We start from the raw sequence: 24,895 nt of genomic DNA, 5'->3' as shown, positions 1-24,895 counted from the left end.
AGCTTGAAGCTAGGGAACATGGATGAAATGACAATGTAAAATGCTGTATTCTTTCTGGTTTAAAGTGGAGTTCTCACACATCCATTGAAGCATTCTGCTTTAGCAATTTCAAATGAAGAAATTCTGCATCATACGCTGGAAATTTATGACTACTCACACACATATACCCACACACAGAGTATTTTGACCAATAATAAAATCTTCTTATTTCTAAAAGAGCTACTGAAAGTCACGAAGTTAGATGGGATGTTCAGACCAGCATCAACATTCTGTTTCTTCACTCCCCCAGCACCTCTTTCATGCTGTTTTTAAAAATACTATATTTTCATGCAGGTTTTTCACATTTCTCTGCAGGTCAGGGGCTGCTGCACAGGAGAAAGGATTCAGTCCCAGGTAGGAGGAGACTTGGAGATGCTGCTTGGATCCTGCAGGCATTGTCACCAGCAGAATCAGCAGAACTCCCAGCTGGTTTCATCCTGCTGAGCACTCTTGCATTGGCTGATCCTGACATTTCCAACAGACGGGAGCTTCCCATTCTCTTCCTTCTTTGCCTGCATGAATCTGCCACCACAAGGAATCGAGGTGCACAAGACCTTCTGTGCAAATTAATTAGTGGTGCTGCTAGAAACACCATAAAAAGGGAATTAGAGAAACTTCTATTGTTGGTTTCCTTTAAAGGGCTCATAAAATGTAGCTTTTTAATGAACTTATAGAAAGATATAACATGCCTTTTCACCCTTTCTCAATTACTGTCAATATCTTTCTGATTTAATCCATGTTTGTGAACTCTCTCGGTGTGGATCACAGGTTACCATGTTAAGCAGTAACATGCCCATGTCTGCTGAAATGCTGTAACCATATCTAGTTAGAAAACTTATCTGCCTCTTCTTTTAAACCTCTGGCTTGTTTTGGTTTTTTTTTTTTTTAATTGCAAGTACTAGACACCAAGATTTTTTTATGTAAATCAAAAAAATTGTTTTGGTTAGTCTAAAGGAATGGATTTCATTTTGGGTCAGTTCACTGTTCTGAAAATTACTGCTAATTTTTCAGTTAAGTCACCAAAGCAAAATGAGGTATTCACATAGTTCTAATAAGTACCTCACTGCCATGCTAGGAGGCTTAATTAAATAGGATTTGTGAAGCAACCTGAGAACTCCAGAAATGCTGACTAAGATGCATTTCTTCCATTTGTCCTTTTCCTTCCTTGGTAGGACTGTCCCCCTTCATTGGTAGGACTGTCTCATCACTTCCCTGGCACTAAACTGTGCCCCAAAGAACAGTGAGAACTGGCCTGCTTGGGCTTCTTATTGTCCAGCTCTGGTCTTTAAGGCTGGTGGAATGCAACACAAAGTTGTGACACAAAACTGATAAAATATCCCTATTAAAGAACAGATTAAGCATATCAAATTCAGGATCCATTCATACCTTTTCCCATTCATCTCAAAAGCTTGAGCTCCAAATCCTTGGGCATGAAAAGTTTGTCTACTCAGATTGAGTTTTGAACTAAAAAACCCGCCAAACTTGTCATATTCAATAAAGTTTAAGATCCCCAGGCACTGGCCAGGGCTGCTGACATCCAAGGGACTGTCTTTGGCACTGGTGTGTAGCACAGTTCCCTTGTTGTGTGATCAAGGGCCATGCTTTCTACTCATGCAACATGTAAAATGCAACAAAATAAAAGGCCTGTAAAAAATCCAGGAGTGTTTTGTAGATCAAAGAGTGTCAGTATCCAGCTGCACACTTTGCATGTTTGGATACACGGGAGGCTGCCACAGACAACTCCAGCGGTACAAAACGATGGGCTGGCTGCTCAGGGTCAGAGTGAGGGGCTGGCAGCCAGCACCAGAGGGGCTCCTCAGGAGGGCTGGTGCTTTTATGAATGGTCTGGATGCAGGAACTGAATGTACATTGGGTAACCCTGATGGCAATATCAAACAAGGAGAAGCTGTGGGCTCCTTTGAGGGTGGAGAGGCCATACAGAGAGACCCGGATAGACCAGAGGGCTGTGCAATCACCACCTGTATGAAAGGTAATAGCAGGGTGACCCCTGAGAGGGAAGAAATGATGCATCTAACTCCATGATCTCAGAAGGCTAATTAATTACTTTATCATACTATATTATTCTATACTATATTACACTACATCTAAACTGAATCTGCACAAGCACTCAACTCAACCAAATCTCATGACTGTCCTGACCAAGGACACAGCTTGCAGAGATTGGTCAAGAAAACAAAACACTCACGCCAGAATCCAATTACCAATTCCCTTCAGGTAAACAATCTTCCACAATGCATTCCACTTGTGCACAAACACAGGCACAGCAAATGAGATAAGAATTGTTTTGATCGTTCTTTTCTCTGCTTCTCTCAGGTTCAGAGAATGTGAATCCCGCAATGTAACGAGAGCAAGTGCAGGATTCTGTACCTGGGACCAGGTAATCTGGGTTATATGTAGTCCCAGCTGGAGCTCTGCTGGAATAGGGCTGGTCTCCAGCACAGCTGGGTCTGAATCCTTCAACTTCAGAGCTGCTGCAGCCCTGCAGGCTGGCTCTGTGCTGGGACTTCGGATGTGCCTCATCAGCAGCATGTTGTCTGATGATCTGGACTCTGGGCCCACCCTGGCCACACTCTCCCAGGTACTCTGGGGTGGGTGCTGCCCTGCCAGCTCTGCTATCCTCCAGCTCCCCATCCTGCATGGAGCAGACAGCCCTTGCTATCCCCTGAAGCCTTCCTAGAAGGTGTTAGTACCTTATATGTACAAATATATACAACCTTTGGTTCTGTTTCATGTCAGTAAAAAGACTGATGTTTAGCTTTTCTTCCCATGATAATTCATGTTTAAGTTTTGGCCTCCATTTAGGAGGGATTGATATTGTACCTTCTGCACCAGTTTAGGTACAAAATCCCAGCTTTTTCCAGCTTTGAGCGCAAGCTGGGGGTGCAGCTGAAGCACTAGTTTGAGGACAAAAAGGACATCCAACATCATCAGCTTCTTATCTCCCTCTTTAAGGTGGTGAACTAATTGTAAGAAAAGAAAACATGTGAATCAGTGGCTGGTAAATCTGCCCTTTGCTGTCCTGCAGAGAGTTGGCTGCAGCCATCCAGGCCCGTGACAGCTCTCGCCTGGATTATTCTTTATTTGTGCCAGGGTAAGAAGCTCAGTCACAGCAGCTTTGATGGGGATGAGAGATGGCAGACAGTTATGAGGTAGGACAAGCCAAGGGGAGCCTATTATGTCCATACTGCAGTTTGCTCTGATTAGTCACAGCCAGCTCTACAACAGGGCTTTGATGCTGCCTGTAACAGGGTCCATGTGGGGGCATTTACCCATCCCCTCTTCGAGCAAACCCCAGGAACAGATGAGAGCACGCTGCACCCTCACAGCTGCCCCAAGTGCATCCTTCCCAGGCACTGAGGGCTGCTCTCCTAAGGAAGGACAGCCTGATATATAGGGTTGCACTGAGTTAGAAAAGCCTGGATGGATTTTTGCTCTGAAAACAAATTAGTTTTGCCTTTTTTTTTTTTTCCCAGTTATTTGAACTCCTCTCAGTATGTTTGGGGGTTTTTATCAAGTTACTAGAAAACAAATTATCTTGTGCCTTCAGCAGTCAAAAAACCCACAAAAAATTATTGCCAAAGACAAGGGAAAATTGTTCTGTCTTCTTTGTCAGCCTCTACCCCAGACATAGGGGTTTTTTTCACAAAACTTTCCACCCTATTAAAAGCTATTTTCTCTCCAATGTTTTGATGATAAAATGTTCATGCACTTTGTTCAATGGTAAATTTCACAGTATCTCCTACCATCTGCTTCACTGCAAAAGATTTTCCCCTATGAAGACTAAATATATAAACACAGAAATGCAGATTTCATGTCAGCAAGTTCTTCTCAAGAGATTAGGAACTATTTGCATGAGCAGGGGCTGTTAGCTTGATTATATCTTAATACTGAGCCATCCCTAAATTGCTGGTTAAATAAAGCCAGACAAGGCACAGATAAACTCCAGAGGTTTTTATTTATATAATGTATGTAATTGAGATAACGCAGAAGCTGAAGAAGCTGTAAGAATACAAATCTACATAAATAAAGAAATCAGATCTATGCAAATAACTGACCTGGGGCATGAAGAAGGTTCTGGTTAAATTAAATTAACTGTTTGACTTTACAGACCTTTATTTGGAGAGTTTAAACACTTCCTTAAACATTCATGTATGAATCAACTTTTTCAAACAAAATACAAATCCCAGAACTTTCTTGAGCTGACAATATTTTCATCCAAAACTCTTTCAAGTTGATCTGGATTTTAATCTTTCTTTCCTTCCTCCCTACAGACCATTTATATGCTCTGATATCTTACATATTTACTGGTTATGTGCTCTGATATCTTACTTATTTCCTGGGAAACAACTTGCTGCTGGAAGGAGAGGTGGAGTATCACGAGCTCAGTGCTGAAAACATCACTGATGAAAACACTGAGGACTGTAATGTGCATGTGAACTGAGTCAGGGCACAAGGGCAGGACAGGGAGATGTGATTTAGTCCCAGAGAGAAGCCTGGCTGACACAGACACACAGCATTTGTAGGAAGGCAAGCCTTGTCCGACCTGACCCTCAGCTGCAGAACCTGACCAAGTGCAGCTGATGTACGCTGAGCAAAAGAGAATAGTTTCAAAAACCAATCTTCTGAGACTGCTTGGGGTTGTAAAGTCTAGGATGTGTTTGCAGGACTAAAGCTCAACAATGCATTGGAAGGAGAGAAAGAAATGAAGCCTGATCTTTTTACCTATGAAACTACTCAGAAATCATGAACGCTTGATATTATATAGGGCACTTAAAAATGTAAGTGCTGTATTGAACTTTGTTTCTTTGGCCAAAAATAACTTCTCAGTCTGAGACACCTTCCATATGAATAGCTGCTACTTACACAATCTCTCCTGCTTTTCTACTTTGTCCTTTTGCTGAAGTGGTGACCTTCAACAGAGCTAAACAAGAAAAAATCTCTTGATCTGAGAGTATTCCAACTTTGATACATGTACACATCCCAGGAATATGAGCCTGTGGTCATGGGGAAAGTTAACAAATATATTAGTCCATCTTTTAGGAAGCCCTGAGGAATGATTATTGTGTGAAAGAAAGCGTGTCTGCCATTTCTGATTTAACAGTTGATTACCTGTGTTTGGAAACTTTCAAAGGTTTACTGCCATAAAAGGCTACATCAGGTTGTTAGCTTTAAACTGCTTAAAAGCAAAATTCACGGTTTAAGAGCTCTTTCAGGCCATTATCTGGCTTCAGTTGGTCAGGTAATAAATAGCAGTAGTGATATCCAGCACAGGCCATCCCCAGCCCTGCCCCTCTCTGGTTCTGCTGTGGTTCTGACTTGGCACTCAGAGGAATCTCAGCTGACCTTGTCCCTCTTTGTAGGAGTGCCACAATCCTTTAGAAACCTGGAGAATCACACTAACAAAACTCACTGTGAAGTCTCTTCTGGGTGCTCCAGAAACAGGCTGGTCACACAGGGAGGCAGAAATATCCAGAGACATCCCTCCTCTGCCTCCCCCATGACACCTAAGGGCTTAGGGGGCCCAGGTCTGCATCTATCACTGCTGAAGGAATGGCAGGAGAGGTCCTGAATGCAGTAATTATCTTAGTACAATTAACACTCTGTTCCTAACAAGCACGCAGAAAGAAATAAAACACTGAACAACTCATCCTATCTGCCTCAACCCCACTAACCAAAATTCCACAGGCAAAGGGGAGGCTGCTCAGTAGCGTATAGGGCAGCTGGGAGAAGTTGTGGGTTGTCTGTTAACAAAGCCTGCCTCTGAAGGGAAGCAATGGTTGGATCACTAAATACTAAAGTGCAAAATATTTCTTATTCTCTGCAGGTACTGCACAAAAAAATGATAGCATTTTCCAATGAAAGAGAGAGTGGATTAAGAAAAAGAAGATAAGGAATGACAGAAGTAAAGGAGTAAATAATGAAATTCCCATGTTGAGCTTTTGCAGACAAAGATAAGCATCTGAGGGCTTTCAGTGATATGTATTTTCTGTGGGCTGTTTTAAAAACACTAAATGCAGAGTCTTTTCTGGTTATACCAACGTTTGGAAGAACCACAAGGCGTTGTTTTATGAATAACTGGATTTGAGAGGCTTGTGAACATTGCTGTTTGAGACACAAAGAAACACTCATACATTTTCCTCAGATTTTATCAACTCTATTGCAGAACTGAGGAACTTGCAATGGAGCAAAGGGAGATTTTTCACTTCTAGGGAAAAAAAAAAAGCATCTTTAATTTATAGCAGTGTTTCTCAAAAAGATTGTAGATTTTTCTCAGGTTAAAATCCACATCCCCTTCCATGGGAATTCATCAGTGCTTCTGTGGTTTGGTGTGTGACTGGTCATACTTATGTTCACTCTTCTGCTTTTTTGAGAGATATAAACCAAATAACATTCATTTACATTCACTCTGCTTTCAGGGTATCTTTTTCCTACTTCCACAACCACCTTTTGGAATCCTATGCAACAATGGCTTTCAGTTTGGTGGGAGGATCACTGAGGCCCTAAATGAAAAATGAGAGATTTGGATTCCCCTATCCTTCATTCCTGTTCTAATAAAGTTGTATCCTTAGCTTTAACTGCTTCTCTGTGCTGTTCTTCACCAGCCAAACTTCCTACAGAAGTAATTTCAAAGTACACGAGGGCTGATCCCTGAACTGAGCTGCTGTTGCACCACTGAATTATGCATTGTTTTAATTTATACAAGCTGAACTAGCTCTGTTAGGGATTGAAGGAGGGAATAGCAAACAAACAATGCATTTCATCCTTCCAAGGAACCTGAATCTATATTCATTCATATTCTACATTAATGGAACCTGCTCCATTAATGAGGGGCAATCCCACACAGTGATTTTCTGGAATGTGCCCATCAACAGCTCTTTCACATAACAAAAAAGAAAAGGAAGGATCAGAGGTGATGCTCATTAGCTGTTCTCAAAGTAAAATGCCTGTGGGGCAAGCACTTGCGGAGGTGTTGCCACCTGCAGCTAAGCAGATACAGGTAGCTGGGCTTCCAGGTAATGTCAAGTTTTGGCAGGGCAAAGTGCTGTAGCAGACTGAGAAACTGAATTTCAAGGTAGAAAAATTGATTCCTAAAAGCTTGAAGTTTGTCTTACAGGAATAATTTTGTTCCTTTTTCCTAGCTTTTTACCATTCCAGTGGTGCTTCTCTTAATAATGTCTTTTTAACAAATTTGCTGCGGCTACTAAAGGTAGCACACATTGTCTAGGAAAAAAAAAAGGCAAGTCTTGCACGACATTCAATTCCTGGAGAATCTAGGAAAGCAAGGAAATTTTCTCCAATTAAAGAACATTACAAAGACTTACAACAAGCACTCAAAATCCAGTAAATTTAAAGTCTGAGAAGGAGAAATGAGTTTTAGAGAGTACAGGTAATACCTCCCTAAACAAAATTTGCTTTTCAGCCTACATGTTGAAACTTTCTTTGGCTGCTCAACTTGCCCCTGAGCTGCTGGGAGAAGAGCAAACCTAATTGATATTGTGCTGGTTACCCAGGCTTCTGTTCCCAGACCTGCCCTGCACGCAGCAGCAGCCATGGGAAGGCTCAGAGTGGGGCTGTGCCTGCTTTGTTGCCACTTACCAGCTCCCAGGTAAAGCACTACAGACTGCACAACCTGCTCCTTCATGCCTGCTCCTTCATGCCTGCTTCATTTCCACTCTGCAATGGGTGCTGGTTTTCACTGTGCTCTTCCTCATGGGCACACAGTCACTGCACTCACCCTGTGCTGAGACAGATGATTCCTTATTTTTAGTCTGAATGTCTGTTGCCATTAAAAATGAGGAGAACGTGTACTCACGTGTAAAATTTCTCAGTAAATTATTCACATGTGTAAAATTTCTCAGTAAATTTGGGTGATTATGAAAGTAACAACTTTCCAGCATGTGCTGATAGCTGCTCATCCAACACTAGGAGCAATGGAGTCTATGTCTAACCCAGCCTGGCGTGCAGTGAGGAGCCCAGAGCCCAGACAAAAGGCACCTGAAAGGTTGGGCACAGCTGGCATTAAATTAACAGGCTGGGTTCAATTCTGGCTGTTACCTCAGAACTGCTCCTTGACACAACTCCCCAACTACAGATGCTCTTTAGCTGAGATATGCTAGGAATTTAAATCCAAAGCTCAGTGGTATCAGGCAGATTCAGATTCATTTAGTTATACACAGGAAATCTATTGATAGTGAGGAATCTGATCTCAGGTTTGCCTGGTTTTGATTTGCTCTGAGCAGCGTGGTCTGACCTAACAACTGACCCCACTTTCAGCAAGAGCTTGGATTAGATGAGTTCCTGAGATCCCTCCCTGTCTGAAATACCTTGTGGTTCTATGCCACTGGGGTTTGAGGGATCAAAATTACTTATGAATTCCAATTAAATTCAGTAAATAATTCTGCCTGGACAACAGACAAACATTTTTCAGTTTATGTTAATACTAGATTAAAAAAATTATATATTTGAAAAACTTAAATTGCTTCACTCCTATTTTTTCTAAATGGCAGTTCTTATTGCAAAACATATTCTTTCTATTTGCATGTTTTTCTCACTGAAGTTGAGGAATTTCATCAAGATGTTGCTTTATTGCTTTGAGTAAGGTCTTTGCATTTCTCAGTAGCAACCTGAAACCAGCAGCTTTTCTCTCTCAGGCTGCTGAGAGAGAATGTAAAGGAAGCCCTTGTGACTTGACAGAAGCAACAAGATATTATTTTCTGTTTAAAATCTTCAGAAGCACTTTGAATGAAACATAGATTTCTCTTCCTAAGTTCAAAAAGCAATTATTAACTAAATATCAACCTTAGAATACTTTTTTCTGCCAGTCTGAGGTTAGCAGCAAACAACAAAAAAAATGAGTAACAGTTGTACAAGGCCTTACACCACCTCATTGTCCTCTAAATACAAAACCTGCTCTCTGTTCTGCTATTCCAAAGCATCTAAATTACTTTTCTGAGACTTCAAATTAATTCACCCTGGCATTGAAAGTCCAGCTTCAAATGGTAAGATTTTAAGAAAACTAGAAAGATTCAAGTGAAAGAATGGACCAAGACTTTATTGCAGATTTCTTGAAGACAAAAAATAGTTCCCAAATCAATAGAACACTCCAGCTCCAAGCATGAGGACACTCTTGACTGGCATATAATTAAAAACAGATAAATATTGTCATTGAAGTATCTGCTTGTCTTTTTAAGGTCCATAGCAGACTTGCATCTTTTCCTTATAATGGAGGAAAATCTGTAAGTTGCACTTATTCTTCTTGGTGACTTTAAGAAGTAAAAGTGTCCTACGAATTGTCAGTGTGACTTACTCCTCATGAATTATCACTTAAACAGAAGAAGACGAGATTACTCGGAAAAAGATGGGAAAATACTTCAAATAATGTCCTAAATAGGTACCATCAAAGCTAGCTTTGGGTTTCTGTCTTGTAGAGCTGGATGCTAATCACAGAAGCAGATGTAAATCTTTAGTAAATTCTCTGAAATCTGTTACAACTATTTACCTTGGTATGATTTAGAAAAGTCCATTTCTTGAAATATACATTTCTCCTTTTTCCACCTGGGGAAGTTTTTCACCTACATGTAGAAAGGTGCTACTTTATTCTGAAAAAAAAATCTATTTTTTATTTGAAGATTTCTTTGGCAGAAGAGAAACTCAGTTGTAGAGTTGCTCTTAGAATCCTGTGGGAAATAAGAGAACAGAATATGCTGAAGGGTGGTTGGGAGGAAGGAAAGGAAATGTCTTCAGATATGTGTCACTATATTATTCTGATCTATAGAGGCCTTTCAGAGTGTAATGCAATGCAATTTATTTTAGGTGGCACAGCACCCCCACAAGGCTCAATTTTGAACTGAGAGATGTCAAAATTGGGAGTGGAAGCATAAAGAGCCTAGCAGGGAACTGCTGCTTGCTTCTGGCACATGCTTATACAAAAATCCATTAGCTGTGAATAATAGTGGCCTTGCAAGCAAGGTAGAGAGAAGTGCAATAAAAGGTGAAACAGTGCAGTGATTTTTGGTGCACTTTTCATGCATCTCCGTGTGTAGTCATGTTAGGAGACGACTGCAATTCACATAAATAACTGCTGTAACAAATATAAGGATTAATGCTACTAAACAGAGTCTTTTTGAATTCTAGAGGTGTCTGAATACCAAAGCCTGCTCATATTAGGAAGGGAATTAGAAGGAGGTTCTTTTCAATAATCACCTAGCCATTCAGTGAATAATCAGAAGGAGCAATGCACACTACTTAAAATTAATAGCCTTAGCTCTTTTTCCTTGGAGGAAACTAAAACCCAGCAGGAAATTCAGGATGATATGCAATTGTATGCATAAAACCATGCACATAAAGGCTGGATAAACATCTTTAGCTTGGATCACCCTGAAGTCCACAATACCCCTCCTGCCTTGGAAAAAGGAACTGCACATTTGTTACGCATGGCATGGCAGTCAATCTCTAGGACCTTTTTAACTTTATACCTCTGAACACGTTGCTACTTTCTGCCTTCTAGGACAAGCTCAACAATTCATTCAGTAGAAGATATTTTGGATTTGCAGATAAGCAAGCCATTTAGTGCCTGAAACATCTCTGTATTATAGGTCAAAAGGAACTCTTTAGTCAGCTTTTTCCATTTTCTGTGTACAGAGGAAATTTCAAAACATGTCACTCAGCCTAAGACACAAGCTGATGCTCAGACTAGTTATTTTTAAATTTGGGTCTTCGCAAACAGAATATCTAACAGACTTCTTAATTTGCTATGCCGCTCATTGGCTTTAAATCTACAGCACCATTTAGCAACAAGACCAGTTTTGCTGTCAGTCTTGCCACCTGCTAAATTGTACCTGCAACCTGCAGTACCTGATGTCAGCCAGTGTGTTTAAACCAGAAGCAGCTTCAATTATAGTTTAAACAAACTCAGGGGGTTTTGATCTAGCGGATTAGAATGCTTACACTGCATCCGTTTTCATACCTACCACACATGAGCTGAGGAGTTCTGATTTTTTATATGGCTCTGGTTTGATTCCACACAAACAGGAAGTCCTGCATTTTTAATACAGGGGAGATGTAGGACTTAGAGCTACATGGCAAAACAGAAACAGCAGGTGAGTTCTGTTCTAGCCCTCACTTTCCAGTATGTACTTTACCCACAGAAATTCTCTATTATGGTCAAATAGATCATGGACTGCTCAAATTAACGTGCCTGTACTGTAATCATTGTGACACTGCCAACAACTACCTGAAATTGGAGCCTAAGGTGTTGAGAGCACCTTAAAATTTTGACTCCACATGTCCCAAACTTGTTGTCATGATTCATTACAAACTTCACTTCAAAAAACTTCACAAACCTACCAGTGTCTCTGTCTACCTATGTCCTTCTGTTCAGAAAACACAGAATACTGCCTTAGTGAACACTATGTGGAAAGCATTAAGGTGGTTTGCAGTTCTCATTCATTCCTTTCCATTTGTCTTTTCTGATGAAACACCCTTCTTCTACCCAACCATTTCCACAAGTACCCTACTCAGTCTCAAAGTCTCTGAATGCTTTGCTGTCTGAAAGACTTTAAGTTCTGCAGCTGTGAAAAGTGATAAAAAGGTTTTCCATTATCTGCCTCCTTTAGCAGCTCCTTTTTCCCCCCCACTTTCTATTTAATGTAATTTAACAGACTTACTCAAAACTCTCTTCCAAGTTATGGCATAAATTTAACAGATGCTGAAATCATGTAGCTTACATTGCATATACCCCATACCCTTGCTCTAAAATCCTTTTGCCTACTCCTATTGTCAATGCTTTGGAGCAAGGACAAACAAACTCTAACTTTACTATGCCAGCCAAGTGAGCTCCCACTCCAGGCTCTCTCCAATGCAATAAGGCAGCACATGTAGGAAGAGGAAACTGCAGGAAATGTCTGAGAAGCTGATTGACAGAAACCACAAAATAAAAAATAAAGGCAATAGATTTTGCAGATAAGCCTGAAATAGAAAAAAGAAAATCTAATAGGGAGGGATATACGGAATGATAGACCAAAGAAAGCAGCAGAAATCTGACAAAGAGATCTGGGATGTCAGCATGTTAAACCTGAACTATTTGCTGAATGCTTCATATTCTTACAGTATTCTAGATGCAGTCCAGTACTGATAATTTCTATTTTTTTTGATTCTTCCAATTATTTTATTTCTTTGGCTTTTACATTCTTTCTACCAAGCAGGGCTTGTTGTTTTATCCTGAGCTCATCTTTCTCTTTTATAAGCCACAACCTCAACCACGCACTCAGAAAACCAAGTTGGTATCTGAGGCAATGAATTATTTCGGTGTTAGCAGCACAGCAGAGGACCACCACCCACACCCATCCAGTGTCCTGTGTGCTCCATAGGAGTGACAGCAGCCTGAAGCCTTTGGGTGGGATCAAAGAGATCAACCAACGCTGCCTTTAAAACAAAAGAGTTTCAGCTACAGATACAGTCTGCAAAGTGAGATCTCAAATGTTATGGCTCTCAAAACCAACGGCAATGAAAACTCAGGATAAAAGGGAAGAGATCTTGATTATTTCTCCTAATGTTAAAATCTCAATATAAGTAGTCTAAAAAACCCATTTTTTTAGTGTATGTCAAACTCCAACAATACAGGCTGCCTGCAACAATGCTATTAATATAACCATTCTTATTAGTACATTTTTACCACAGGAAACATGATGTTATTGTTTCTAATCTCTAACATATTGAATAACATTTTCAACATGATAATTCCAAACACATTTCCTCTTGTAGCTATTTTATTACATTTCCTACAGATAATGCTTACAAAATTATCTCGCTTATTGTTATTACTGTAGCCTCTGGCTTAGGAGACAAGCTCTAATAAAAAGAAAAATTCTGATTTACATTTTTAGTCCTAGCAGGGATAAAACCTTCCTGTGTTTAGCCTGTATTATCAAAGCCCACAGTGGAAAGTGACCAAAACTCCATAAATAAATCCAACTTCTAAAAAAAAATCCCCAAACCTCCAAGCGTCAATCACCCCTAGCCTATCAAACAGGACAAAATACCTTCAGCAATGCTTCTAAAGAAATTATAATTATTCTGTTTTATATGACTGAAAGATTAGAAGGCTCGTGCTGTATTTTAGGGGAAAAAAGAAGCAATAAATTGAATTATCACTTGTTAATGACGGGCTTTCACACTGAGATAGGAAGCCCAATGTTTTTACACTATGGAGTATCTGAAACTATGGTGTGATAAGGGAAAATGGGAACTAATGTAAGCTGCTCTATTTTATAGTACTGACCAAAAAGAAAATTTAATCCTGTTTTCTAGCTGGAAAAGCTTTTTTTTTCTTTTTCTCTTTGCACAAGAATAGCTGTTCAAGCAAGCAGTTCTCAGTGATAGCAAACAATGCTAATGCAAAGCTTTCCTGGGAAAATTGTATTTTTAGTCTTCTGTGTAGTAGCTGGACAGTTAAAAATGAGTACCTATTTTTCTTTTATTAAGACTGTCATCTGATAAGCACCCATTTACCAAGAATACAGGTTAGGAAACAAGGCTTCATGTTTTGTCAGACACATTGTTGTAAATTTAAGCAGTTTGGATAAGTTCTTTATGGTGATTAATTTGACATAGACCAAGCAGAGTAAAGTTTTCAGGGAGCTCAGATTTTTATTAACATAGGTATTTCCCTACAAATAGCTATTGAAGAACATCCTGATTTTCTTCCATCTACATAGATTCATATCCTGAAAACAAAAAGTTCCCCCCAAACCCTAACAGCCTAAGTTCTGTTATTTTATGTGGTAAAGCTTGAGTATTTTTCTACCTTTTTTTTCCTCAGTGTCTCTCTAATTTTGATGAAAATCACTGGGATTCATCTTCCCTTCTTCAGAAACCAAAGAAGATGTGTAGCTGTTGAGAGGTTGAATGGTTTGCACAGCATGTGCTTCAGGCTCTGAGAGAGCTGGAAATGTCTCTCACTGGTAGAAGGACCAATAATCTTAGTCTGATCTCTGTTTACTTAATTTAGACTGGAAAACGACTTAAAAGAGAGACCTCACTTGTGGTTCCTCTTCTGTCTTCCTAATGCCCTGTGTATTTTTATCTCAATATAGACCCTCACTTTTCTCCTCGGATAATTCTTGATTGGTTCTGATGCACAATTGTGTCAACCACAGAGGCACAAACAGCCTCTCAATCACTTTTTTCATTAAACAGAATCTCTGAATGACTTATTAATAACTCCTTTTCATGTTGGGAAGCTGTCAAAGTTAAAATCAAAGCAATAGCTATCAGCAATAGCTATAGCAAAACCCATCAGCAGTAGCTAATTACTACATAGCCGAGCAGTGCTGATGTTTGACAGCCCTGTTTCACACACAGAACATTGTTGGGTCTGCTCTGCTCCTTCTCAGGTAACAAAAAACTGTTCTTGACTTTACTAGGAATCGTTCTTAGTTATTTGTCTTACTGGAGTGCTTAAATAAGACAGACCTCAAGAGAAGTCAGAAAGATGTTGTGCCATAGGCTGCCCATGCCTGCTGCCCTCCAGCACAACTGCACTTGGTGGCTTTTCCTGCTGTCCTCCCCAGCACTCTTGCAGGACATGGGGAAGGGAGAATGGGGAAACAGACTCTCTGCCGTTGCTCTTTTCAGTGAGTATCTTGACTTTTTCACTCCATACAGCTTCACCACCAACAAATGTGGTGGCTTATACAGCTGCTTGACCACCAGTACATAAGTTTTTTCATTTACAGAATCAGATTTTCATCCCTTTCAGTGATCTCTTCTCTTTGGCCTTTCATCCCCCTCTCAATTGCATCATCCAGAGTTCTTTCTGTCTTGTCTGTAAAACTCTTACTATCATTTTGGTAATAGAGCCATATCCCCTAATGCTTTAGCCCAGAGGCTGAGATTTATTTATTCTTTGTCCAATCAATAACGAATAGTTGAGAAACTACCTGATGAGCGATATTGTTTCATTTCCTCTCCTCAAGTAACCAGAGTCCTGCTATTCTTCCTCAGGCTGTTATAAAGTACATAATGAGTTTCCAGTGGGCCAAAAGCTTTGACTACCTTCATTTTCTTCCCTTTTATGAGTGACATAACTAAAGGCTTTGATAGACTTTACAGTTTACTATAGGAAGTTTCTTGTTCTTATGAATTTTGGTACAGCAATTTGTGTTTATACCACTTGGAAGTTGTTTTACTTGAAAGTGCCACACTCTTTCATTAAGACAAATTCCTTCAGGGAGTAGATGCCTATCATCATCATGTCATATAAGAACAATTGGTGTGTTGTGATTCTGACTGATAACACTTGTCTCTTCCTGGGAAATGTTAGACAGCCATTTCAGAGACATCTTTCTTTTGCTCAGAAATGCTTTTCTCAGCAGCTGGTTAACTGGGTCTTCTGGTGTTTTATCCTTCCATGTTCATCAGCTACTTCTCAGCAACACCTGACATCCTTATAAATCCTGCGTGGCAGAACCCATGTCCACACTCCAATTTTTCTTTGGTATAAATTCCAACTCAGACTTCTACTGCAATGTACTCAGCAGATGAGTTTTAACAAGGCACTGAAAGAGTCAATAAAGAAGAAAAATAGTGCCTCTTAAGCTTTATTTTAACCACAGATGTGGCATTTTAATATTTCATGAAAACCGGACATGGACATCACTTCTTGTTCCATCAAATAGCATGAATATCTGAACATGCTTGAAACGCAGAATTACTGCACCATTACAGAATCACAGAATAATTTATATTGGAAGGCATGTCTGAAGGTCATGCAGTGCAACTCTGTTCTTAGCTGGGCAGCTTAGACGCTGCAGACTGAAGCAGATGACAGGAGGAACCTTGACCTCATTGGAACAGCAGAAAAGCTCTGGGGCACTTCTGCTCAGCAGAGCCTTGCTCCAAAACAACCTTGTCACAGGACTCCAGTATTGCTGGAGAGGTGTAGCTGGTGACTCCAGAGTGAGAAAATTACCTCTTCTTCCTAGTGGTGACTTTTTGCATGTCACCGACCCAAGCTTTTGTTTTTCAGACCAGGGGATGCCAAGCTGCCCACACTCTCAGGCAGCCAACGCAAGCCCCTGCAGCTGGTGCAGAGGAAAACCCCTCTGCAAGAGGAGCCCTGTCTTTCACTCAATGAAATCTGAAGTTTTCCTTCCAAAGTTAAAATTTTCTTTCACTAGCTCCCAGGCTCAGCAATTTTTCTTCTTCCAGGAAATTCAGAGAGCACTCATAAAATAAATATACTGGTCTTGTTTTCCTTCTCTGTCTGAAATCTCTTCTGAAAAATGTTGCATGCACAAAAGGAAAGCTGATGCATTGAGTGAATCACACCTCTTCAAAATGCAAATCAATAATCACAACTGACATCAAAACACTGGAGTTCTGCCAAATCTTTTGTAAAGGTGTAAATTGTTAATCTAACATCTAGTACAGGGCTACATGTTTTGACAATAATATTAACAAAAGCAGATGTATGAAGTGGGGAGAAAAATGAGTTCTGACAAAACTCTACTTTGGCAACTTTCCCTTTAATATTGTGGTGGTTTTGCTGAAAATCTAATTTGATTTGGTTAACTGATAAATTATTGAAGTGGAGCCTTTCAAAGAGTAAAGAGTGCAGCACCAAAGTTTTTCCCGTTGAATGAGAAAATTCAGTTGACTTTTCATTACAACCCAAGAGAGCAAAACCTCTCTCTCCACTTTCAGTACATAGGATTTTCTTCGCAAAGCTGTGAAAATAAAAAAGATCTCTAAGCTGAAAGGAACAGGACCATTAAAGTAAAATAGTTTCATCCAGTTAAAGGGTTCATATAGGAACTTCAGGATTTGACACATGTACTGCACAAGTGCTTGACAGACTTCTGAATGCCTGCAAGAAATGGAAGGATGTTCTAGGTCACCATATTTAAGGCAGCTCTCAAAATTAAAATACATTCAGCACAATAAAAAAAAAAATCCTTTACAAGAGTCTAAATTTACTATTAACAAAAACAAAAACAAAAATAAAAGGTATTATAGGCTGTTAGTGTGTAATTTGTTCCAAGCATTTCTCCTGGGTTCTGTGAGACACTGTGAGTCCCGAGGCGGCCCGGAGGCAGTATTTAGGGAGCTAGCGCGGTGTGCTGTCCCCACAGCGCAGTGAATGCAGTGACAGTGACACAAAGCGGGGCGCGCCCGCAGCCCGAACCGGCAGTGGGCACCGGCAGCGGCACCGGCACCGGCACCGGGCACCGGCAGCGGCACAGGGCACCGGCAGCGGCACCGGGCGCCGGCACCGTCACCGGGCACTGGCAGCGGCCACCGGCAGCGGCCACCGGGCACCGGGCACCGGCACCGGCAGCGGCAGCGGCAGCGGCAGCGGCCACCGGCAGCGGCCACCGGGCACCGGCAGCGGGCACCGGCAGCGGCAGCGGCCACCGGCAGCGGCCACCGGGCACCGGCAGCGGCACCGGCACCGGCAGCGGCAGCGGCACTGGCACTGGCACCGGGCACCGGGCACCGGGCACCGGCAGCGGGCACCGGCACCGGCACCGGCAGCGGCAGCGGCACTGGCACTGGCACCGGGCACCGGGCACCGGCAGCGGCACTGGCACTGGCACCGGGCACCGGGCACCGGCAGCGGCACCGGGCCCGACGAGCCCCGCACGGCCTGTCCTGCGGCGCCCTCCCGTGGCCGCAGCCCGGTACTGCAGCCCAGCGGCGGCCTCGCCCCGCGGAGCCGCGAACGGGCTCGGAGCGACGGGAAACGCGCGGTGACTTCACAGCGCTCACATGACGTGATAGCTGAAAGACACGGAAAATAAAAAGTGAAAGCATAACTGTGTCCAGGATATAAATCTATTACTGGTATGACAAGACTGTGTTTCGAACTAGTAAAGAATAAAACATTAGCAACTAGGACAAAAATGTCGGCAATGTCAGCCAAAAAAAAAAACCCCACTCAACAAAAACAAACAAACAAAACCAACTACAACAAAAAAGCATAACTAAAAGACTGCTATTGCAGGGTAATTTTTTTCTTTTCCTTGTTTATTTTTTTTTCACACACACTTCATCTGTTGTCACAGCATAAGATTACAGCATTGTTTACTATAACAATTTAGTGGGAAAATACAAATCATTTAAGTTATATATGCTTCTAATAGGAAGTTAAATATCACAGTCTGTCAGGAGAATGACATTTTATATAGCAGTTCCACAGCAGCTCCCACCAGGGTCAATACAAATAACATTAAGGCCATATAAACGCGCTGGCATATATAGCATGTGAAATACAGACTTGCTGCTCCGTGACATCACTGGGAATTCTGCTATGGATTGGAAAGAGTCGTGTGATGTTTTCAGATTAATTTCAGCTAAAAGTGCAGTATATTCAAGAGAGGCAGTCATCAACCTTCATAAATCTCTGTATCAGCTTCAGACGGAAGCCTCCTGTTCCTGCACACAGCAAAACAAAGGCCTGATGGTCACTCAATGGATATATGATGGGTGCTAGAAAAACATGCCCATTTTCTGTGTTATACACTCAGATGAGTATCCTAGAAATGTCAATCTACTATACTGAAAATTTCCTAGTTTAGATTAACTAGAGCTCACGAGTTCCATCTTTGACATTGTCGCTGATTGGGCAGACTCGACTTAGGGAAATTAGTTGAATGTATTACCAATCAAAATCAAACCAAGAAAATGAAAAGAAAAAAAATCCTAAAAACATCTTTCCCCCCCACCCCCCCTCTTTCCTTCGTGGGCTTTATTCCCAATTCTCTGCCTCCTGCCCCCAAAGATGCCAAGGAACAGAAAACGGGGGTTACGATCAGTTCATCATTAAAGTTTCTGCTGCTGGTCTGCCATCGGGAGAACTTCTTCCCCTGCTCCCTCCTAAGGGAGACAGCACTCCAAGAACTTTGCCAGTGTGAGTCTCTCCCACAGGGTGCAGTCCTCCAGGCACAGGCTGCCCCAGAATGGGTCCCCTGGGGGGTCACCAGTCCTGCTAGCAAACATGCTCCAGCGTGGGCTTCTCTCTTCATGGGGCCAAATCCCTGCCATGAGCCTACTCCAGCACAGCCTGCCCATGGGCTCACAGCCTCCTTTGGGCATGTCCCTGCTCTGGCCCGGGCTCCTCCCCAGGCTGCAGCTGGATCCCTGCTGCCAGGACCCCCATGTGCTGCAGGGCACAGCTGCCTCTCCATGGCAGCACCAGGGGCTGCAGGGGAACCTCCGCTCTGGCACCTGGAGTACCTCCTGCCCCTCCTTCTGCACTGACCTGGCTGTCTGCAGGGCTGCTTCTCTCACATATTCTCACTTTTCTCTGGCCACAATTACTCCCACTCAGTTTTGGTTTTTTTTATATATGTCACCACAGAAGCATTATTATCATTCCTGATGGGCTTGGCCTTGGCACCAGCGGCAGGTCTATCCTGGAGCCAGCTCTCATTGGCTTTGTCAGACATGGGGGAAGCTTCTGGCAGCCTCTCTGCCACACCTGTGATCCCCTTCCCACTCACTACCAAAACCTGGCCATGCACACCCAGCACACTGATGAATGCTGCCCTCTAACACACAGACAGGGGCTGGCTGAAAATTCAGTGAAGCCCCTTGTGGAATCCATCCAAGTGTGGCTGACCACAGCACAGCTGCCTCCATCTGAATTGCTATCCAAGGTTCTGCTTACAGCCACTGCAATGGAGGGCTGCCCCTCTCCTGCCTCCCTCTCCACACAGTCAAGAGAATCAGGGCCATTTTCATGCCAGTAACTTTTGGATACAATTCTTAATTCTATGAAGGAAAGCCACCCCAGGTAGATCAACTCCTAATGCACCAAAATCTTTCCTTTTCTCATCTCAGCATCAATGCCTATAATCATGATGATCACAGAATATTAATTTTATAGTTCTCGGAGATAAAAGCTCTGATTCAAAGGCCATATGTTCATAACTTCTGACCTGAACTGAGGGCTGCTGTGTGACCCAGCACACACAGCAAACAGGGCCTCTGCACAGGGTTGGTTTGGATGTGTCCAACCACGTGAAAACAACCAAACATTTCTCTTGTGTTGCATTCTAACCAGTTGTATCCCAAATCTGAGGGTTTTTTTCTGTTTAACTTAATTCATTTTCAAGATACACATAATTCAGAGAATCTTCTCACTTTCATCTCACGTTATTTGGTTAGTGATTAAAAAAAATTAGCTGAGTAAACCAACATGCAGTTTTCCATATGAACGTGAGTGTTGTCTGTCAAATGCCAATATGGTTCTGCAGAGGAAATAATGTGCAGGTTTAATATAATGATAAATGCATTTGTGGGGTTACGAGAGAAGTGGGTGGAAACTCATGAGTGGGAGCCAAAACTGAATAATTAAGCAGCAAAATGCTATATAGTACACTTTCAAATTTACTGACATGCAAAAAAAGAAAACTTGCTACTGAGAGTTGTGGACCAACATGACATACAGCCACAGTTCTGGAAGAATTCAGAAATTACTATTAATTTTAAATGAGACCTGTAATTCCAACAAATACCGTAACATGAAGCAAATAAGACAGATTACACACCAACACAATTATTTCACAAGCGAGTTGAATGACAATGTTGTTTTTGGAATAACAAACTGAGCTAGAGCTTGATAGTTTAATAGGTAGTATTTCAAAACCACGTATTTTTAGAAAATTATATCTGTGTAAGCTAAAAATTTTAATAACCTCCTGAAGTTCAGATTCCAGTGTTTACTTCTTTGACTCTTCTCTGTGAAACTGGGAGGCTTCTGTAGTGCAGGCACAAAGAAGTCTTAAATCCCTCAGCCTTGTTTCCATATTCAGGTCAGAAAGACACAGTATACCGTAGAAACTGAAAACCACTCGTGGAAACATATATCTGCACTAAAGTAGAATCTGTGGTCAAAATGAACCTTGGATGGCTCTCTACCCCCTGGCTACTATACAGAAAACTACATATTCAGAGGCAGAGGTAAACTAATGACTTATAAAAGAAACAGAGAAGAAGTCAAGTTTCATTGAAGGTCAGCTTAAATAATTAAGACAAAAAAATCAATAGACTAGTTGGCTGTTCTCACCAATAAGTTTTTACAAGGTTAAAGATTACCCACCATCCTAATACATGTAATGAAGGATTTTTTGTTTCAATCATTTTGCAATATTTAGGTTTGTCTTTTTGTGATTGTTCTGCTTTTCTTGCCTCTCCATGTGAACACTACCTCACAGAGTATTTCATTAGCATTCCCAGAGAAAGTTCACATTAGCTATTCAAAGAACTGAATGAACAGGCATCACATCATCTGATTTCTTGTCCATACACAGTAACATTTCAAATCCTCCCCAGCTTAGTTCAGCTTGTCTTCACAAGCTCTGGGAATACCCACTGCTCTACACCCTGATTGGGATATCTGTCACTTCTGGGTATCACTTCAGTCAAGGACAAGCTAATAAAACTGCAATATTTTGGTTATATTTAATCTTCAGCTCCTATTGATTATTCATCAAGCAATGCCTAAGAAGTTATTCATCTTTGTATCTCTATTAACTGTAACTGCTTCTTCCAAGTGCTGATCTGGTTATTATAGCATCATCATTTCAGTGAGGTTATAGAAAAGCCTTTATTGAGGATATAATGCAAATTAGCAAGAACATCGGACCATCTTTATCAGTGTAACAGTCTTCTGCCCCCTAAAACTTTTGGCTGCAGCTTTAAACTGACAAGACAACAGCCTGAATTGTTTAGTCTCACTGAAACAACTCAGAATCCTATGTATCCCACATTAATTCAAAGTCCCTTTGTCGCAGTATCACAGTGTCAGAAATGAGATACATACATTGTGATTACCAGTCTTAAATGGAAATATGGAGGTCTGTATGGCATGCCACAGATCACAATGGAAGGGACAAGCAGTCGGCCAGGAGAGGCTGCCATGGAAAGTAAAGCACAAGGAAAACCAGCAGATAGGAATCTGAAAAGCTCAGATAAAATCTCCATGAATCTTGTCAAGATTGCAGCCCAAAATAGATATGTAAGTAAGGAAGACTATATAAAATTCCATCAAGAGACTCTGATAGTTCTTTGGATTATCATCTTTTTAAAATAATGTTTCATGAGTAACTCTTGTCTGTAGTCCCTGATCATCAGGGACCATCATCAGTTACTTTAGGCAAATCTCTCCAGGTGAGGAAAACACTCAGCAGCTCCTGTCACTCTTAACCCAGTGTCTACAGGAAGAGTCTTTCTCTGAGCAGGGTGTTGGGGTTGCTGCTGTTCTGAAAGGTTGGTACCAATGGCTGTATTTTAGATTCTTAACTCCTTCAATGTATGAAATCAAGACTGGCATCTCCTGGTGAAGGTCCGTGAACAACTGGAACATTTAAGATACAAATCCTCAGAAAAAAGTATCAGTGAAATTGGTACCAATGATCAAGGATCACATCCTCTGATATGACTGAGGAGCATCATTTACCTACATTTTCTGTCCTTCAGCTTTCCTGAGGAGACGGGAAATGACCTTTTTCTTACATTCTCTATAAATATTTAAAAAGGCATTTGAGTGAATCAATTAGTGAATAAAAGTCAAAGTTGTTTTATTTTGCCTTTTAATTATCTGGATGATGAAAAGAGGTATTTCAAATCATGAGGGCCACAAATCCAGTCAGCAGATCAGCCTGCAAGCACGAAGCTGTGCAGATCTGAGTAGGAAACAGAAGTACTGGGTTTCTATTATATCTTCAGGACCAGACCTGGACTTGAAACAGGTCAGTGGAGATAGAGAAATATGAAAGAATTCAAGGAGGTGGAGGGGTGGGGAATTTTGGTTGAATTATAAAAGTCACTGCATACACCAGTGTTGGAACTAGATGATCTTTCAGGTCCCTTCTAACCCTAAACCTTCTGTGATTCTATGATTACATATCAGCGAAGTCTAACATTTCAATTAAATAACATTTTACCTTTAATAGTAAAAGACTGTAATGGAATTACTGAGATGTATTTTTTATAGTGTCACCACATTTGAAATAAAGACACATTGGAACAGATCTAGTTTACGGGAAGTCTATCTAAGAACTAGTTACTTAATTTGTGAATACATTGCAGAAGGTACAGACAGTTCGGTCTGGAGATAGTTCAAAGTAAAAATCAAAGTAAAATAGGAAAAACAGTAAGTAATTTGAAAAGCAAGAGGAAAGGTTAGCAGTAAATGAGCAGATAAACTAGGGAGTGTGCTCTGGACATGTGTACATGCTCTCATCAGGTGACAAGGATTAGAACATCACTAGTCAGGTCAAAATAAAGAATGTTAAAGTTAAGCAGTGGTAAGGAAAATTTAAGTTAAGCATTATGGGAGATTATACAGTACAGCAGCTTCTATCTTGGGGAGAGTTGTGAAATCCACTGGAAGAGCTAAATTAGACACCTTTCTATTCTGATTGCTCAGAGATAATCTGTCTTCATGACAGCAACCTATTTGATTAAAAAGAGAATATGACAAACAATGAATGGCAAAAAAATAAAACAACAAAATTTCATCTAACTTTCAGAGCTGGGCATCATCACTCCTGGTGACTGCTGAAATGTTGAGTTGAACCATTTATATGGTTTCCAGTTAAAAAAAAAAAACAAACAAAAAACCCCACCCAAAACAACATGAACAAGTCACAACAGTGAGCCATTGTATCTAAATTCTTTCATGGAGACTCTGTAAGATCTAATCTGTCTGGTGGGGTTTCATCCGTACAAAAAAGTTCGTCATTGCTCCTCTGTTCCTCATCTTTAATTTTTTCTTTCTTCAGTTCCTCTTGGACCCTCTGCCATCCTCAAGCAGGTCAGTCCTGTAACTGCTTGTCTAATGAGTGCAATGGGTGTAGAATTTCACCACAACTCGTGTAGGGAGAGCATCACACACACACACGTAGTCAGAGAAATCACAACCATAGTAATACATTGTGATTTTTGAGCATAAAGGGGTAACAATTGGGATTTTTTTCCTTCTCTGATTCTTTGCAGTTATGTTAGAAAACATGAAGATGTTAACATTTGTGCAGGTCTAATGTAAGGCTGAATAAGAAGCTTTTGTGCCAGTGCATTCTATGTTGTAGATGTTCCATCATACGGGAGCTCTTTATTCACCACCAGGTTCTACAGTGGACTGTATGTGCAACGTCACCTTGAAAAGTCCATGAGGGTTTAAATGCAGCTGAAGGCTGCAGTTGATGATATTGGAGATCTTTTCCAACATTATGGAATCTACAGTCCTAAAGTAACAGTATGTGTTACACAAAGAACTTGTGTTTGAACAAAGGAACAGGGTGAGGCAGAGAAATCATCCCTTCAGCTCAGCTCGTCTGGTGCCAGACTCCTTGGGAGCTGTTCAGGTCTTCAGCAGAACCACCCCTGCAGGAGCAGGACCATTCCTAATGCAGAGTCACGACTCACATGATCACACAATGTCCTCAGTTGGAAGGGACTGGCAAGGATCATCAAACTCCTGGCCCTGCACAGGACAGCCCCAAGAATCCCACCCCGTGCCTGAGCATTGTGCAAACACTTCTTGAGCTCTGGCAGCCTTAGGGCTGTGACCACTGCCCTGTAAAGCCTGTTCAGTGCTCGACCATCCTCTGGGTGCAGAATCTGTTCCTGATATCCAGCCTGAACCTCCCCTGATGCAGCCTGCAGCCATTCCCTCGGATCCTGTCACCGGTCACCACGGAGAGCAGTGTCTGTCTCTCACGAGGAAGCTGCAGAGTGCGATGGGGTCTCCCTGCAGTTTCCTCCAGGCTGAACAGACTGAGTGCCCTCAGCTGCTTCTCACACGGCTTCCCTTCAAGGGCCTTCACCA

Source organism: Motacilla alba, chromosome 4A (assembly GCF_015832195.1).
Source record: "Motacilla alba alba isolate MOTALB_02 chromosome 4A, Motacilla_alba_V1.0_pri, whole genome shotgun sequence".
Lineage (NCBI taxonomy): Eukaryota > Metazoa > Chordata > Aves > Passeriformes > Motacillidae > Motacilla > Motacilla alba.
Note: the sequence above shows the minus strand (reverse complement) of the source record.